The sequence below is a fragment of the Temnothorax nylanderi genome, unplaced genomic scaffold (genome assembly GCF_030848795.1).
Source record: "Temnothorax nylanderi isolate EJ_2023f unplaced genomic scaffold, tnyl_v1.0 TNYL_tig0012_pilon, whole genome shotgun sequence".
Taxonomy (NCBI): domain Eukaryota; kingdom Metazoa; phylum Arthropoda; class Insecta; order Hymenoptera; family Formicidae; genus Temnothorax; species Temnothorax nylanderi.
Window position 1 is genome coordinate 1035010 of NW_027249074.1, and position 17141 is coordinate 1052150.

General features: G+C 42.4%; 1 long non-coding RNA gene across 1 annotated transcript in view; it reads right to left on the reverse strand.

Annotated features, from left to right (window-relative positions):
- Positions 1 to 949: 949 nt before the first annotated feature.
- The window catches only part of LOC139767765 (uncharacterized), a 66972-nt gene continuing 50780 nt past the window's right edge, over positions 950 to 17141 (reverse strand). The window contains exon 3 of the long non-coding RNA XR_011717220.1: positions 950 to 1164. This is a non-coding gene — a long non-coding RNA (uncharacterized lncRNA). The remainder of the gene's footprint in view (positions 1165 to 17141) is intronic.

Here is a 17141-nt window from a genome sequence, read left to right on the forward strand (position 1 = left end):
GCCGTGAGCACCCTTCTGTCCGAAATCCCTGAAATCTCCGTGGCTCAGCATTCCGGCCGTTTAACAGCGTGGGGGAGCGACCCGAATTTTTATCTAGTCGATTTGCATGTTTTAATATGCATTCCCCGTTTATCGGTAATATAAATACCAGATTCGCTTAAGCGGGCATTTCCGGCGACGACAATTAAGTCCGAAAGTGCGCCCAAGCCTGCCAATTTGCATTTCGTGCTGTACACAGCGAGCGGATTAATTGGGGGAGCTTGATGGAATTACGGCGTAACGAAGAACGGATGGATTATCCGATGGTCTCTTTCGTCAGGCATATAAATCAAATGATATTGACTACTCGACACAAGTATTTCACAAACTAATGTATAAATCAAATGATTAGTTGATTAAACAACTTATAAGACAAGTAATATGATATTGTTCGTGAAATATGATATTGTTATACATGTATATATACTGACAATAGCAAATCCTAATTTGATTTTAAGTATTAGACTTCTATGTAAAATCATTTAAGAAATAAGTATTAAATTTGAGACGAGATATTTAACTCACCGATACGATGCGCTGCAGCGGAGTAAACTACGTTGCAAACTATCTGTTGAACTGTAACATACAAATATATCAAAGTTATTACGGTGCTCGAAGTAACTAATATTCTTAGAAAATTATTATTACGCGCTTTAAATTGTGTACTCGTCTTTAAGTAGATATTTAATAAAACAATTATCCAATTCTTCTTGAAAATGTGGTTGTCTCTTTAAATAAATCCTCTTTAAAAGTTTCATAAATAAAAATTATTTTCTAATTCTTATTTTTAAGTCATTCAAACACAAATATATGTAAATAGACGAGAGAATGGAAAGAATAAACGATTAATATTACAAGTACTAGACAATATTTGAATAATTAATTAATTATAGATTATATTTACCTCACAGTTGCTCCGCTGTCGCCCGATGCTTCCCAAAGCCTCCTCCTCCTCTCAGATTCCCTCGTTGCACTCACTCACACACTCACTCGCGAATGCAAAATTGTTCGACACTTTGTCCGCGTAATCGACGAATCCTTAGCGACGGTGAAAGTTCAAAAGTCATGCGACCAACTTCATCTATCGCGTTGCTGTACCTGTTGCTCCTAACCTCATTTTTCACACTGCAACAAATAACATATGTTCGCGATTTAGAACAAATCTAATTCTGTATAATAATATATAATTGCGTTATGACAAATGGATGAATAAACATGTTAAAATTGCAGATAAATAATCGCAGTGTGTAACATTCAAAACTGCTCTTTGCTTTATCGATTCGTGTTTGCGCTCGATGGACCTCGGTCAAACGATTTCCGCAGTAGACGTTTCATTGAACCGATGATGTCAAATTTATAGTATTTGTACTACTGCAGTTACAAATATTAAACAGGACTTTAATAATTGTCGATAATTATGACTCTACTTACTAATTAAACACGCCACGATACCGCCCGACGACGCCCGATGCGGATTTGATCCGCGACATCCCGTTACTCCGTTACTCCGTTTACTGGTCGAAGAACGAAGAGCTCGAAAGCAGCACCGGCAATTTCATCCCGATGCCGTGCGATAAACGCAATAATGTCGAGTTAATAATGATAAATTCGAAAGCGATAAAAAATATTCAATTAAATTTCGGTATTACACGCACACTGTATTTCGAACATATAGGTTATATCTCGCGTAACACACGCAAAAGTGATTGATGTCGCTAAACGTTGGAAACGAAATACGAATCGTCTTTTTACTGATATAATTCAGAGAGGAATAATTCAATAATGATATATACAGAGCGACTTGCGTGTCTACCTGCCAGCTCGAGTCTCGTTGCTCGAACGTAAACGACATGAACTTCTTTTCGCTACAGCACGGTGGCGGTGCGTCGCAGCTCGCAGCGTCGGTACACACCGGGCGACCGGGCGACCGGGCGCGCCGGGCGGTGCGCGTGACGTCATCGCCGCGATTTTCAAATTAATCAGAAAATGCATGGCCGCGGTCCGATTCACGCTCACAGCTCACTTCACGCTACGCGCTGTAAGCATCTTCCGTCTTCGTTGCACATCGAATATCAAACGAAGATAGAGCGATGCTTTCGGCGCCGTAAACGTGAATCGCAGCCTATGCCGAATGCCGGGCCTTCTTATTGCTCATATTTGAAACCGATTACTACGAAACTATTGATATATCATGGCTTTCGATATTACTGAAGTCACTGAAGTCACTTCGTCCGGCAACGTGAGCATTATTCTGCGCTCTCAATTCGAGACGGACGAAAAAGTTGCATCTAATGAAAAATTCGAAACGCACGAAACGATGATATATATTCGATCCGCAAGGAACAAACGTCGTTAATGATATAATTATCGCCCGTAGACACGAAACAGTGACACGACTCGTTTTTTGCTCCGATCCCCTATTTCAATCGGAATAAATTCGAGCGATATACCTGCTTGGGTAAATTCATCGTTTGCTTCTATGATGTCTCGAAACAAGTCAGCAATCGGGTAGATTAGTACATCGCATAAGCTGCGCAAAGAATGATCGTATTCGAAGGGATGATAATACGAAGCACGGAGCGGCACGCGCTGCTGCCTACCGGCTCGAGTCTTAACGACGGAATGGCGAAGCAGCGACCGCGCGCGCGCACACGCTGACGTCACGACGTAAACAGCGAACGCTGAGCGCCGAGCACCGCGAGAGTCAACACACACGCTACGAAATATTTAATAACGTATCAAAATAAATGTACGACGGGTATTTTGCGTGTGCGTATGTATATTCCGTATATCCTAAATCATTTTCGATAAATTATCAAGTCCGCTATGTTGTAATTTCGCTTATTTTATAAGCTCGTTAGCACTATCTAAGATAATTATTAATTTTGCATATTTGTCGATTGAGAACATTGAATGCATAATAAATAATATTATTTGAATTATAATTTAATGAGAATAAGCTGTTATGTCTGATTAATGTAGCATAAAAGTTGAGATTAATTAAATTACCTTGGAAAGAAAGGCATATTAAATTTTATTTATTTGAAGATTAAAATTTACATCGCGAAACTATTTATGGAAATATAATTATTATTATTTTGCTTCTTTTCAAATTTGTATTCCACATTAATCGCATTATCGATTCTCGCGTAGCACGTGCAACGATCGCTAGACCTGTAATAAATTCGGCGATCAATGCCCCATTCGATTACAGATTACATCTTAATGGCGGCCTAATAACTCTCGCATGCGGATTTAATAAAGCAGCCGGATCGACAGCGGCTGAGGATTGTATTCTGAATTTTAGGGCATGCTGTGTGGCGAGAAGCCATCGTGGACGGTGCAGACCGATTGAAAAATGTCAAGGGGGAAAGAACGAGAGACAGAGAGAACGAAAAGTGCGCACCCCATAGCATTAGTCGTTGACTCCGCGCGTCATTAATCAGTGTCGGAAGATGCTGTCACCGACGCCGTCACCCTCCGGGACAGACAGTGGTCTCAAAATTCTCTCTTTCTCTTCCTATCTGCCTTTTTCTGTCTCTGTCATGACTCAGTCATTCGTACGGAGTATCTCGTTCTCGTGGTTTTCACATCGGAAATAGGGGTAGATAATGTCAGGGGACTCCGTGTGCGGTATCGAATTTTTAACTCTTTACAGGGTGGCCTCGTAACTTTCCCTTTGTATGAATAATATCGGAGAGAATGAATAGCGAGCGAATAAAAAGTAAGCTTTTTTGCTAATATCCCCCTGTTTATAATTTTTTCATGACCACAGTGACTGTCAAAGGAGTAAATCACACGCAGAGAAAACTAAATAATTGCGAGAATTTCAAGTATTTATTAAAAATTTTTGTCAAAAAGCAGTAAATTCAACAAAGTGTCTATCCACGGAAATAAATAAGTTTAGGGATGTATACTTGAAAGAATTTGGATAAATGAAGAAAGTTTCCGCCTAATTACAAGCACTTGCGATTATCACGTTCGCGCTTTCTTTAAAAAAATGTACTCTTGAGATCGTGGTAGATGTTCGATCCTCTCAAGGACACATCGTGGTGAAGTTTTCCCTAATTAAATATGCCTCGAGGGTCCGATTCGAGAAACCCTACACGAGTCGGGACCGTTTACGAGGGTGGTTATAGATGTAAACCGTCCGACGCGATCGAACGATCGTAAATTTTCGGAAATGCGATATCGCCTTGGTCGAAAGATGATTATTTGTCCCCGGGAGAGAGTTCATCAGTTTAGTATCAGCCGGGTTCTTGCTTTTATTTCATTTTCGAGTACCGGTAATCGCGTTTTCTTAACCGAAGATATAAATTTTTCTTAATCAAGTCGCGCTCTGACGCGTATCGATATAAAATTGAATAAAATATTGCCGAGAGTGAGCCAAAAAGGTCTTTTCAAGATCGTATTCTTCAATTTACCGGAAAGAAAAGGTGACGTTCCTGACGATATACGAAAAGGAATCTAAAAAATTACAAATCGATAGATATCCAACCGAATCGTCTATGGTACACTATCCAAATATCGCGTAAACAACTGCCGAAAATGGGCTGAACGCATTTCTCGGGCTCATACTCTTCAATTTGCCGGGAAGAAAGGAACGACGGCCTCGATGGGATCTGAAGCGAGCGGCAACGGCCCGGGTGAGCAGACTTCCCTTTGACTCGCCGCAATTTCTTAACGTACCGTGGAAAGATAACATCGCAGGAGAGAAGATAGGAGGGTCAGAGAAAGAGAAAATAATATGACGAAAGGACTACGGAAAAGAGAAAGGGGGAGGCTGGGAGATAGGCGTTCGAAGCGTGCCGAGGGAGTAACTAATTAAAATTAGTCTTCGCTTCGCTGCTAGCTTTCGCTCTTTTTTGCCGGCAATTCCGGCAGCTCCGCCTGCGTAGCGCGGTAATATCTCGTCTCGCGAGTTTAAGAATCCGCGGGAAAAATTTCTCCCTCAACCCTTGAGAACGTAGCTCCAGCTCCAGAGCTGTCGGAAACTTCCCAATAACCCGCGCTACTTCTTTATAGCTTCGCTTCGCAAATTTTGAGATTAAAAAGCGATACAGAATTGAAGTAGCAAAACTAAAAATTGATACATTAAATTAAAGACATTTCAAGATTAAAAAATAATAAAGAGATAACGCATCTAATATTATCTAAGAGAAAACTAATAAAATGTTCGTTAAGGAAGCATCATCTCCAAATTGTTCTAAGCATAAGTAAAAGAATTGCACATTTTTCACTTTGTTTGCAAGTATTTTACTGTTCCTTAAAAAATGCGCGACTCTTTTCAACGATCATATCCCCTTAAATTCCACCCTGCTGATACGCCTCTCCATAGCGACGCAACAGGAACGCGTTTATTATTAAAACACGATGGTCGTACGCGAAACCGACTGCTAAAATTCCTGCCTGCTCACCCCGGAGACGGGTAACGATCGATGGAATCCGCGGAGAGAGCTCGTCACGGGAGCGAGCTGAATCCACAATTCGCGCGACACCGCACCGGCTCTTAACGCGAGCGAACGCGTTCCTTTTCTTTTCCTCCCTATCTCCCGCTGTCGTTTCCTGTCTCACGCGATCGTGAAAACGGTATCGTAAATTATGGGTGCGTTTTACTCCTCGCCACAACGGGCCAGGAATCTTTTGAATGGGCCACGCAGACGATTTCTTTAAAGGCGCGTCGCCCGCGCGAGTTTATCTTCTCCTCGGTGAGATATAACGTCAGTTATGTGTACGCGCATTCTTTCTCGCGTCTTCCTTCTCACGGCCACTAAATATAAAGGCGAATCCAATTTTTCAAGTAATGCGCGATTTCCACCGGAAAATTCCACGATGCCGCGGAGCTAATTACAATCAACCAACGACGCTGCTGCCGTTGCCGACGCCAACGCCAACGCCGACGCCGACGCCGACGCCGACGCTGACGCCGACACCCTTCCTTCTCGGGTCAGCGGATATTTATGCCGCCATTAACGGGCGACTTTTGAAAAATCTCGGTCGAGCGAACGCGCGGCTTTGAAATACTTTCTTTGTTACGCATTCTTTGTTACGCTTAATGCGTTCGCGCAGAATTCGAGGAAGCGCGCCTCCGAAATGAAACAACAGTTCACGTGTGACTAACTTATAGGATTTAATATCGTTCCTTTTCTTCGTTTTTAGTAAAATACTAGCTTAACTGCATGACATTACCCGGGCTTCTTATATATACATATAATGCGCTAAATTTAAATTATCACAAAGTGTCTAGGGAAAGGGGTGGGGTGTTCAGGTTTCATAATAGGTTTCTATATCTTTCGCGGAGGTCTAGAGAGTAACTATGCAAAATTTGGTCCAGATCGGCCACAGAGTTTAGTAATTAATAGGGAACGTACAGACAGTCCAGTTTATATATATAGATTATGATCTTCGAATTGCGACCGCGAAATTCTATTAATCCTCTATGGATATCTTATACGAATCGTCACGAGAACTAAAATATATAAGTAATGGTCGGATGTCAGAAATAAATGAGAGCTAACATCCCAGGTGTTCCCTCGCCGAATGCCAATCAGCCCGACGTTTCCAAATCCTCTGACACACACGTCAATGAACGAACAATAGTAGAAAAAAAAAAGAGAAATATCCTTGTAATCCCATTAAAATCGGTCTGATATCTCGCGGGGATTCACAGAGCGAGGGCTCTCGCCCGGAATTTAAAAATAGCGCCGCTGTTACACGTGGTTATTATGTCCATCTATTTCTTCCTTTTTTTCCTCTCATTCTTTTCCGGCATGTCGCCCGTAAATTACGGACGACAAATCCGGGTGATTTTAACAGGGCGAACGACTTACACGGGGGAGTGGGCGGGGGAGGGTCGGTAAGTAGTAATTCATTCGAAAAAGCACCGTCTTCGGTAAAAATTAAAGGGACCGTCGAGCGGTTTACCGCAGGACAGCACGAAGGAGAGGAGGCCACCTGCGTACCAGAGTTATCACCTTGCCGGGACAAGAACTTACTCGCGACATTCCCCCCTAGCGGACTACATTCTGCGGCTGCAATCGCGTGGATTACCCAAATTAAACAAGCCCCCTCCTTTAATCCATTGCCGGGGAACAACGTAGCCTTATTTGTTAAAAGAAAATCCTTCGGATCTATCTTAATGCAGATGGCTGTAGTCCTCGCGTCAATCGTTCGTATTAATTTTTCGGCCAAAGAAAAAGAATTTCATATGACTCGCCTCACTCACTCTCGTGATTAATTCAAGCGAAATAATTTGAAAAATTAATGTAAATTGGAGTTATAATTTCATTATCTGATTTGAGAGATATGTACATTATTTATATCTTTAAACAAATATATCAACCAGAATTAAAAAGCACGATTGTAATTTTAACATCAGTAATATTGATTTTTTGCACATGCATTAATAAAATAATTATCTCATCTAGTATCTTTTTCTCGAATATAAAGTTGATATAAATAAATTATTATCAGATATACGATTCAATAAACAAAATGAGAAGAAACATTGACTTCGCCTAATCCAGCAAAATTTAATAAGCGCTACGTCTTCGCGCGCGCATTGCTCATGCGCAAATATAAACCAGGCCACAGGAGGGGTAGGATAATGATAAATTTTCGGACCGTGACGTTTAAAACTGCGAGCACTGAAAATGCAAAAAAGGGCTTTAAGACCGTACCCGCTATCGTGCTATTAAAAAAGTTCTGTCGTTCGCCCGCTCGTAAAATGCACGCAGCCTAATCCCGAGTAATTTAAAGGTCCTGGACAAAAATTGGAGACGGAACCGTGGCGACGGCGGCGCGGCGGGGGCAAATGATGATATGCCCCAGGGCCACGGCTAGGGGAAACGCTGGTGCTAATTCAACGCCATTATACGAAAGGGTTGCTCTCGAAAGTAAAGCTCTCGTGGCGAATATTAGCGTGAGCATTAATAGAGACTTCTTCTTGGGAATTAATAGCCGCGGCTTCTTGTCCTCAGATTATACGCGATGCATGGGAACAAGAAAAGATAGGAGAGTACACGATTAAAATATTCCACGCCTACATCATTCCGTCGTTGAAGTATGTACGTGGAAAGCCTGAAGCTTAACTTAAATTATATGTACAGAGTATTCTCCACGGTATTTTTCTCTCCTAACTTCTGAGTGGGCAGTAAAAGTTAAAAGGAAAACACGGTAACTTCGACGCAAAGTGCATTTCTTAACAATAAATCTTCATGTATTATTTCGGCATTGTTCAGGCGAAGTTTCTTCCACGTCGACTTACGCGGCGGATCACTGAAAGCTATATCGAGGAGGGCCTTTGATGCATCCTCCTTTGAATGCCTCCACGGGCCCACTATTCCACGCGAGAGGTGAATTTTAAAGCGCGCGCGCCTCGACGTAATATGGGCAACCTTTGAGCGTACGCAAACAAGAGATCTATCCGCATGATGCAGCAGTTCCGTCATTTTTAACTCGGCGCGCCCCGAGGGAGAAATTTCGCTCGGTAGCATTAGCCGGGCGCTTACGCGCGTTGCCCCGGCTATTTTCTCTCCGCGTTCTTATTTTAGGGAAGTAACCGAGCCCGCCGTTTTCGCACAGCTCGCGGGATCCACGAGACCCCGGCGCGTACATCTTCTCCGGTGAGCTACTTCCCTTTACGCGCGTACATCAGGCGGCCGACAGTCTGATGAAGGACGCAAAATGAAACGAGTGCAGCTTTATGGAGTGTTCTCTACACGCCTCTCCCTCTCCACTCTTTTTTAATCAACCGAAAGAGTCGTCGGCGAGGACGGCCTCATAATCGAGGATAAATAAGGATTCACGCGCTTCGTCGGAGCTCCGCCGCGCCGGAGCTCTTTACGGCTTCTTCTTTTAGTAAACTTCGCCGTTTGTTCAGAATATTTTGCTGTGCTACATTACGGTTTCACTGGCTGCAAGCTGACAGTAATATGTAGCGCAAGCTGATGTACAGTAATCCATTAATTTAGGCGGAATACTTTTTGAAGAATCTAGTTTTTAAACGTAAATTTTTTATAATATTTTATATCATCAAAAATTTCTCAAACACAGAGAATAATTAAGAAGTTCTCATGTTACAAAACGTGCACAAATAAATACATTATTATATAATAATTGTAGTATCTCCGGCGGAGTTTAATAAGGCTGCTCGCGTAACTAAGTTTGCTGTTTATGCAACAAGAAGTCAACGACGATAAAATTCGATGTCAGCGTAACGTATCAGTTTTTTTTTCCGCGCTGTTACAACACGATCGCTAACTCGTAATTAGCGCAGGAGCGTTTTAACGAGACGAGGTAGTTAACGTAGACGTTAACGAAGGAGCGATAGTTCCCCCCCGACATTCTTTATGTCGCCATACGGAGGCAAATCGTTTGTCACCTAGTTCCGGTGCGACCACCGACTTAGATCCACCTCGAAATTTCCACCACGTCGGCGTCATTAATTATCAACGTCCTGTCGCTGTAACATACTTGCATCGAATTAATCAGGGGGCCGAGTAACGAAGCCAGAATTAGTATCGCTGTTAATTTTGAACGCCGCTCCCCTCGCGCCTCGTATATTTAGGCCTCCATCCGATATATGTATCGATACTCGATCGATCGCTCTTATTTGATCGCACTTTAATACATTGTACGGGAATTCGGGAGTCGTCTCTCGTTAAAGTAATCGATGTTAAGTACCCGCTTGATACCGGCGCGGTTCGACCGTTCGCACCTGGTAATTGAGTGCATTCATGCCGTAACAGCTGCATTTGCATATTATCGCCGCCGTCGTCGGTTCCGACACGTGTGCCCGTCGCAATCGGCGGACTGCGCGCATTCTACAAATTTCAATCACTCAAAAAACTCCCCTATGACACGCAACATGATTCTCTTTCCATTAATGACTATAATATTAATTGTTAATTTATCGTTAATTATTTACTCTGTAACTGCAAGGAAGAAACACATTAAGATTTTCATATAAATGATAAAATTAACAGCTTTAGTTTCAACAAAAGAGTAAACAAAATGTAAGAATAGCGAAGTCCTAATATAAAACATTTTTCAGAAAATTCCAGCTCTACATGCCTATTCAGAACCTGATTTAATATCGCTATGTCTTCAGTACTTAACTACAACTTACTTAGTTTCCAGCTATGGTCATTTCTTCCCCATTTCGCTCCGCATCTTTAGCGATATCCGGTATGTGTTGCACCTACATGCTACACGATGAAACGCATTCCACGCAGATTATCTCGGAATCGACTTAGATCCCGCGCGACGTGATATATCGCGACTAGGTGCACCGCGGCTGGTGCAGCCTGTTGTCTTTCTGAAATATTTATGATGGCAACTGCGAGGCCGTCTTGCGATAAACTCAAGCCAACGTGGTAATTTGCGCGGAAGCCCGCGGTGCCTCCTTACGGACAATTAGCCGTCGCGCCCCGCGGGCTCTTTATTCCCCGACACCCTGAAAGGGCGGAGACGAACGAGCGCGGAAAATACTCGTTCGGATGCTCGCGCCATAGCGAGCGTAATGCAGCACGTAACGTGGCTATCTATATTTTAATCAGTCATAATTAAATGAATATTTCATCTGACGCTCGTCGGAGGCTTGGGGTTGAGAGGAGAGGAGAGAGAGCGAAAGAAAGAGAAAGAGAAAGAGAGGGAGAGAGACAGAGAAGGCGAGGGACGTCGTCGTGGAGCTTTTCGGCCCTAACAGGCGTCAGCCGCTGGGAAAGGGTTCCATGCAAATTCGTGCCAGATTGGGAGCAAGGCGCAAGGGTGGCAAGGGTGGATCCCGGACGGTTATGGAGGGTACCTCGACGCCATCGGAGTAAGAGGTTACAGGCGTACGCGCGCGCGAGGAGGAAACCGTGGAGATGACTAAAGAGCATTGAGAGCGAAGGCGGAGTTGGAAACGCGGTAGGGAGGAGATGGTTTTAAGAGAGAGGATTACAAGAGGAGATTTTGTGGGGCAGAGAGGCACGGCGCGCGGCGCGAGATACGAAAAATTTAACGGGGAAAGAGACGCGCGGGATGAGAGATAGGCCGCGAAATCTGCAGAAACTCCGGCGGAGCGAGTTTCTGTGAAGAAATTTGAATAAAGGCGTGATTTGTTTATAAATCAGAATCGGAAATGAGTCCGTGAGAGTGCATATTAAAATGCAACGGGAGAAGCCCCCTTTCGAAGCCGAATGCTCGACGCGAGAGGTGGCGAATGAGAGACTTTCGAGTGACGCCCGGTGAGCGAGATAAAGCAGACTCGCGAGTCTCTTCAGCACCTTCTTTTTCTCCTCTCGATTTCTTCCTCTTCCGTAGCAACGAGTCGAATTAAGTAACTTCATGGCCGAAACTCACTCAGCAACCGGTACAAATTCGTAGCTGCTAACGTCGTTAAATTAGCAAAGATACATATCACTAACAAAAAATATATATATTTCTAAAATCATCTATGATTTTATTAATGATTAACGCCTCAAAATTATAGTACCATCTTTCAGTAACAACGATAAGTTGACAAGTAATTATTGTTTACCAAGGTTTTTTATAAAATGTGTTGCGCGCCAATTAAGCCCTTAAATAAAAATCTGTTAAGATAAGCAGAACTAGTATTTCTTGATAACAAGATTTTGAGCAAACATTATATTCTCGAAACTTTTCCATTTTTAACCGCTCATAAACCCGTGGGCTATTCGCGAGAAAATCGCCGTTCTTCAGGGCGAGATCAAGCGCGATAATTCCGGGACTAACCCCGCATAAATCATCGCGCGGCCGCTTATAAAAAGCGTCAAGCGGAACCACCGGTTTACCTTGCGAACGGCCACGAAGCGCGCAACACGATGAATTCTAACGAGGCGAGAGCGGGCCTGAAAGACCGAGAGGACCGGAGACGAGGAGACGAGGGGGGGATGGTTGCTCGGTCGTGCATTTTTCAGTGTGCCCGTACTAAAAATATAACGGGACACCGCCGGTGTGTAACTTCTAAGGTCGCGGGTTCGATCCCCTCCGGGCGGAAAACACACCGCTATTTCTAGAATCGCCACGGTGCACCCGCGGTTATGCATGTCGCGCGTACACGCGCGACGTACGTGGGGTCTCTTCTCTTCTTTACCCGTGTTAGCGCGCGGAGGGTACGTTCAACCGTGACGCTCACAAACGAAGGCACTCGTCCACGTGCGTCGTCGTGCCGCGAGAGAAAAAGAAAAAGAGAGGACCGTATACCGTGAACTTTCACGATCGAGTCGATAACTCCAACGTTTCTTATAGCGATGTTATACAATCGTCGGGCTGTGAAAATAAGTTATATCTAACAATAAGTATGCTTTTTTGATAGATCGTTATATTTCCTTCACACGCGAATTTCCATCGATAACTTCAATTGAACTCAGCAAAATGATGCCGTAGATCGGCTGGATGCAAATCAAATTTTTGAGAAATTTCATTAAAATTCTTTTCATACACTCATAGGAATTTTCGCAATTACACGTTAATAATTTCAAGTAAAGTTCAGGAGCGATGTTATAGGTCGACAAAGATATAGAAGTTCAAAGAGACACCGCGGGATCTCTTGTATGCGTTTAATGGGATTACTACAACGTGGAGGGTACAACCAAGGTATTTACATTGAACTATCTATACTCGTATGTTGCAGCAAAAAAGAGAACCGTGACCTTCGCGTGCTCACAGAAATTCTTGCGTTCGAATCGATAACTTCTGTGTCGCACAGTATGCCGTTCTAAGTTGTTGATGATACGCAGAAATAAGTCGGAAGTATAATACAGATATTCCCCGTACGCACTTAATAGTTTACTATATGGGGAGTATGTGCAACTATGGCGCTCACAAGTCACTCGCCTATGTGCCTCATGATACATCGTCTTCATTTATTTATGTAAATTCACGATCAATAATTTCGCTTGAGACAGATAGCAGGCGCAAGAAACGCGAAGGTTCATCATGCATGTTCAGAGTTAAAAAAAAGTCCGCGCAAATGAGCTACTTAATACAAGTAGTAAAATTAAATCCTGCGCTATCTCGTGTTATATGTAGATAGAAGAGTAGTCATTCAACATAGAGAGAGAGAGAGACAGAAAGAAACCAGGTCTTCACGTTCGAAGTTAGTCCCTCACCTGGCGCATAAACCGACGTTAGGATGGCTTTAAACGTCGTCGTAGATTCTCTCTATCTTCTAATTCACATCGGCCTTCGCGAACGTTAAACGTTTATAGGGAAGTTTGAAATTACAGTCGCTCTCCATAGACTTCACGAGAGCAGGCGAACCCTGGGACATTTTAAGGGCGTGCCCTTGATTGGCACGGAGATTGTTAAGGGGGTTAGCAGGCCACTGTGCACGCGCCGCTAGGCTCAATAGAAAAGAGCATGGGGCGAGAAGGGTTAGCGAGCGTGAGATGAAGCGCAGTCGTAAAACTCGCCACGGTCGCGACATTATATTACGTTAATATTGTAACTCCGAAATGCCGTGCTTCGGAGTATTGATCGACGAATGCGGAATCGTGAACACGCGCCCCTCGTTGGCAGTCTAATACACGCAAAATGACGCAACCCCCTCCTACACACATACATACACATTAAACACCCCATAAAGGCAGTCTCGAAAGCTACTCTCGCTGAATATTCGACCTTAAAGGCGACTCGTTCTCATGTCGTGGTAATATGCAATTTTTATGGTAAACTGCTTTAGATTTTATTTGTCAAATATTCGATAAAAGATTATAACTAATAAATATATTATTATTGCTAAATTATCACTATGCATTAAAAAAATTCATGAGTTTAGTTTAAAACATATTATCCAATTAAATATACAGTATCTCGATTTATATCTGCATCTCTAATCTAATAAACTTTATAATAACTTACATCAAAAATTTTTATTCAACTTTTTGAGAGGTAATTTATTATTTATTATACTATCACATTATTATATGTTATACCATGCGTTTGGGCAATACTTATCGAGAAAGAGGATTTCTCTTTTAAAAGTAAAAAAGTAAAAATGCACGTAAAAATGCACAGTGAAAATGTAAAGATTTCCACATTGAATATCGTCACAAATTTTTTTGCCTTTCAAAAATCGATATTGAACACAGAACAACGACATCGAATAAAGGGTTTTACGAGCTAATCGATATCCATTGGCAAGTGCCAGCGACAGCAGCTGCATGGGAGGCAAATAGCTCACCCGAAGTTGTACAAAAGCCGTATGGTACACGTACCTCAACTGGTACGAATAAATTAGCACGGAAGTCGAGCGACATTGCATTCAATGGGACATTTAAGAGGTAGTTAATTGATGCACATTATAACTTCACCGCTAACCATACTCGCGCACGCATGCATGCCATGCATTCAACCCGCTTCGTTCTATTCGCCGATTCGCAATATGAAATAGGGAACAGGAGGGCGAAGTAACAGGAATGGATGGTCTCTCCAATCGTCATCGAATCGAAATAATCATTGATACGTGATACTGAAGCGCTGAATTCGTGCGTTGAAACCATTTTAGCTATATGGCATCTCAATTCAGCAGCACTTTCCGATGAACGTTTTCAATATTCTATATCATTCGCTATTATGATACAATTTATTGCAAAAAAAACTGCGATATTTAAAGACCGTAAAGACAATAAGCTATTTATTAGCTATATTGTTGGTTTTAACAACACTTAAATTTAAGAGCGTTTAATGATATCGTCTGTTTCTTGTACACATTTTTTAAATTTACTTTCGATTTTTTACACTAACAAAGATCTACAAATTAAAGATCTAAGGTCATAAACTAAAAACACAAGGCTAGAGAATTACACTATTTATCCTGGCTTGAAAAATAACGATCTCCACTCCAGTTTTCTACAGTCTTCCCTCGATACCTCAGAGAACATCGTGACTTCTAGAAATATTTACCTTCTATCTTATGCCTCGGAGATTTACGGGGTCGAAAGCTTTTTTATTCCCTCTTCACGTACGACTTGCCTCGTTAATTCAATTACTTTCCCCCGATCGTACGATCTCGTTTTACGATTCGCCAGAAAGTCGTTCGATGCGCCGCGTTCGGCTCGATTCAGAATCGGGGAAAACGCTTCTATAAATCGTAAATCGAGGAAACGAGAATCGCGATAAAGTCGTCGATCGATCGCAGCCTCCTCACGGAGACGTCTTCCGCCGAGTATCTCCCGGCGATTGTCTCGTGAGAAGGCTCTGTGAGAAAACTCTGTTTTAAAAGTATGAATGAAAAGGTAAATACTCTGCTCTATCTTTACGATAGAGACTTGAAAAAAATTTATTTTCAATTTTTTTTGCTAAAAAAAATTGCAAAAGTATCGTTTGTTATCTAATATACTGTAAAATGTACTGTTGGAGCATTTTGATTTTCAACATTATGTAATTGTCAAGTATCCGATAAATTTGGCGTTTCGCTTTATCGGAATAAATAAATATATTTACATGAACAATTATTTCTTTGCGATCGAGTGATAATCAATGCTAATGCGTCTTGCCAGGCTTGAAATGATGAGATAAGACGCAGGTAGATTTTCATAAACTCCGTCGTTATATGATGAAGTAAGAGAACGCGCGGGATCGAGACTATTCTGTTCAACGTGATTCCCATAGAAACGATTATAGAGCCGTAAATTACTCCGAAGTGCCCCGAGGAACTTGCTCTTTATACGCTACGTTAAATTGAAGACTCTTAATAGTGATGTAACGCCCGTGTTCGAGGTGGGTGCGCGCGTTATAATTAAAGAGGACGTACTATCCCGGCAATTATCGTCCGGTACCGCTAAAGCGCACGACATCACGGCGATCGCATAAACCCGGAGCACGTCTTCTGGCTTGCACGAAACGATTTTGCATATTTTTACACCTCGCAACTCACCCGCTATGAATATTTCAGGACGCCTCTATAACTAATCGCGTTCTCCGATTTCAGATTTACATATTTCATAATCTTAAATAAATATGGCCAGTAATTAAACGATTTATGGAGTTTAAATATGTAACATAAAATAAAATTTTCGCAATGACAAGACAAATCTGAAAATCGAAGAGTTTCATGTTTTTTTCGTGAATTCAAGAAATTTCAGAACTAATAGTTTCAGAACTAAGTGCAAATCATTAACGCGCAGAGACACTCTAATTAATCGGTTTCGGTCATTCGGTAGCGATAATTGGCACATTCGAACCATCGCGAGTCATCAAACGTTAACTATATATCGAGGTACTGCTTTACCCCTCTCGACAGGACGACCTACATTACCGTGCGGCTTCTCGTCGTTCGTGACGACGAACGGAGGAGTAGATGGAAATCCGGATAGGGGGTCGGGTTTTCCCCGGTTGCGCCTATCCCACCCTCACATCCCGGGCACCCTTCTGAAACGCCCTTCAAAGCAGCCCCCGGTCGCGAAAGTGTTGTCGTCGTTAAGATTCTCGAGGAATTCCCTCGCGAAATATACGCGTACCTCGTCGGATGCTCTCGTGTGTCTTGTCACGGCTTGAAACATCTCCCTTTCGATCCTCATTCCGACTCGCGCCCTCGCCCTCCAGAATCGCGAATTGCGAAACGTACTATCCGCGATTTGAAGGCACGTCGTTCATTTTAACATAAATCGGCTTGCACGTTTGATCTGTCATGATCCATCGAAATCTCGCTATATCAGTGACACCACCGTATATTCCAACTTTCTTTGAATAAATAAGAAAATCAGCGCGACAGTTTATTTCGTGACGGCAATTTCAGAAATGCAACTAAAATCGTCAAGTTCAATAAATTTTCGTCGTTCGATAAATCGTTTCAAATATTTAAATTGATATTAATTGTGTATTCGTGGTACGAAAACGTAGTTACTTAATAATCGAAAGTATTACCGCACGAGTGTGTACTTTCTGCGATGATACCGTTGTTTGATTCTACCGTATTTTCCGCCTCCAGTAGGATACAGTTTTTCTTCGTGAAAGAATGTAGTCTCGGTCGTTGAAAAGGGAGGCGGGCTATTGTTGTAAGATTGTAAAGAGAGCCCGTTTTCAGTGGTATTGTCCGCAAAGAAATTCGAAACTTTGCTTCGCGGAATCAGGTTCTTAGAGTTTGTTCAGCA